Genomic DNA, 2,840 nt, shown 5'->3' with positions numbered 1-2,840 from the left:
TTAAATTGAGATAAAGATCACAAAACATAAAACTCACCACTTTAACAATTGTAAACTGTACAAGTGGTTTTTAGTATATTCACAATGTTGTGCAACCAATACCACCACTATCTAATTCCAGAATGTTTCATCACTCCCAAAAAGAAACTCCTTACTGATTAAGCAATCACTCCACATTCCACTCTTTCCCTAGCCTTGGGCAATCACTGTCTAATTTCTGTTGCTAAGGATTTGCCTATTTAGGACATTTCATACAAATGGAATCATACAATATGTGTCCTTTATGACTGGCTTTTTTAACATAATATTTTCAAGCTTCATGCATGTTGTAGCATTTATCATTACTTCATTCTTTTTATGACTGACTCATATTCCATTGTATGAATGCACTAACTTTTTTTTAATCCATTCGTCAGTTGATGGGGATTGGGTTGTTTCTACTTTTGGCTATGATGAGTAATGCTACTATAAAGGTAGTGTTAGTGTACATCTGTTTTTAGTTCTCTTGATAGATACCTAGGAGTGGAATTGAATTGCTAGGTCATATGGTAACTCTACATTTACCCTTTTGAGGAACTGCCAGACTTCCATAGCAGCTGCAGCATTTTGCATTCCTACCAGCAATACACAAAGGTTCAAATGTATACATCCTCACAAAAATTTATTTTCCTTTTTTTTCTTTATTATAGCCATCCCAGTGGAAGTGAAGTGGTAACTCATTGTAATTTTGATTTTCATTTCCCTAATGATTAATGATGCTGGGCATCTTTTCATGTGCTCATTTGCCATTTGTATATCTTCTTTGGAGAAACATCTGTTCAAGTTCTTTGCCCACTTTTAATTGGGTTGCTGTCTTTTGTTTTTGAGTTGCAAAATTGATTTAAGTAGTCTATTATTAGACCCTTTGTCAAATATATGACTTGCAAATATTTTTTCTAATCTGTGAATTGTCTTTTAACTTTATTGATAGTATTCTTTGGTGATGCAATTTTTAAATTTTTGACAAAGTCCAATTTACCTATTTTTTTGTGCTTTTGATGTTATATTTTAAAAAGTTACCTATCCAAGATCACAAAGAATTACATCTACATTTCCTTCTAAGAGTTTTATAGTTTTAGCTTTTATATTAAGTCTTTAGTCAATTTCAAGTTAATTTTTTTCATTCAAATATTTATTGAGCAGCTAAGGAGATACAAACGTGATTTAAAACATGGTCAGAGGTAAGGCAAATGCACAAGTAATAGAAAGCAAAGGGCAAGGTTCATTGAATCACAGCAGTCAGAAGAAAAGTGCTTTAGGGAACCAAGAGTGACATGGTTTCCAGCCTGAAGAGGCATGGGTGGCAAATCAGAATAGGGAATTGAGATTAAAATAGAAAACTTTAGTCTGGATTGTTGATGACACTCAGTGTGGACTATATTTGTCTCTCCTTTTTCTCTCTCCCCACCTTTGGGCTTAATTTACTAGTAGTCCCCTGGACTGTTCAATATGCTTTTTGTATACTTGCTTGCATTTTTGCTTTAATGTCTTCTACAGAACTAGGTCCTTTAGGTGTTTTCGGAATTTTTTCCTGTTTTTTGAAGGATTCTTGTCCTTTTGATCTTGGTGTTGATGGTTTTGAGTCTTTTCCATTCTGATTTGACTTTTGTGCATTTTTGGCTCGAGTATCTTGTATAGATTTCTTCACGGGTGCTTTTTCTTCGGTTTCCTCATCATCAAAATCATCATCATCATCTTCTTCATCAGCAGCAAGTTTTACTTTTTTCTGTGGCACCTTGCTACCACCTCCAGGGGCAAATCACTTTCCAGATATACTTAAGAGTTTCACATCCTCCTGTTCTTCATCTTCTGCCTCTGAATCTTCCTCCACAGTGACTAAGTGCTGTCCACTAATATGCACTGGCCCTGAACCACACTTCAACCGTAAGACCACTAGTGGTGTTATTTCAAAGCCCCCAAGGGAAACCGTTGGCTGTACAGACATTTTCAAAGTTGCCAGTGTGACTTTAATTGGACTGCCTTCATAATTCATTGCCTCTGCTTCAACAATGTGCAATTCATCCTTTGCACCAGCCCCTAAACTGGCCGTTCTTAAAGATAACTGATGCTCATTTTCATCATTATCCACTTGAAAGTGATTGTCAGCCTTTAGTTCACAACGGAAAAGATTGTTCTGGGGTCTCAGGGGACTCATGTCCATGTCCATGGAGTCTTCCATTGAGTAGTGGAACGCACTTAGGTGGGAGAGAAGGCAGACGGAGATAAACAACTACTGCTCAAGAGAACAGCCATGCAGGATGGAATCACACCAGGGCTCAAGTTAATTTTTAATGTCTTGTGAGGCAGGGGTCCAAATTCATTCTTTTGCACGTGGATATACAATTGTCCCCACACTATTTGTTGAAAATACTATTCCTTCTCCATGGAGTGATCTTGGCACCTAGTTGGAAATCAATAGACCTCAGATCTGTGAGTTGATTTCTAGACTCTCAATTATACACGATTACTTTACATGTCTATAATGCCAGTAACACACTCTTTAGATAACTGTTGCTTTCTAGTAAGTTTTGAAGTCAGGATGCATGAATTTGTAAATTGCTTGGGATAGTTGCCCTCTTAACAATATTAAGTCTTCCAATCCATGAATATGGATGTTTTTCCAATATATTTAGGCCTCTTTTTTTCATTTCTTTCAACAATGTTTTGCAGTTTTAGTGTACAAGTCTTGTACTTCTTTGGTTAAATTTATTCCTAGGCATTCTTTCTGATGCTATTGTACATGGAATTCTTCTCTTAATGTCATCTTTAGATTGTTCATTGCTACTGTATAATAGAAGCAT

At 36.1% G+C, this 2,840-nt stretch overlaps 1 pseudogene; it reads right to left on the bottom strand.

Annotated features, from left to right (window-relative positions):
- Positions 1-1,482: 1,482 nt before the first annotated feature.
- Positions 1,483-2,238, bottom strand: LOC100609007 (nucleophosmin-like; annotated as a pseudogene).
- Positions 2,239-2,840: the final 602 nt, after the last annotated feature.

Source organism: Pan troglodytes, chromosome 6, assembly GCF_028858775.2.
Source record: "Pan troglodytes isolate AG18354 chromosome 6, NHGRI_mPanTro3-v2.0_pri, whole genome shotgun sequence".
In the NCBI taxonomy this organism is placed as follows: Eukaryota; Metazoa; Chordata; class Mammalia; order Primates; family Hominidae; genus Pan; species Pan troglodytes.
This window is presented reverse-complemented; position numbering and strand designations above follow the sequence as displayed.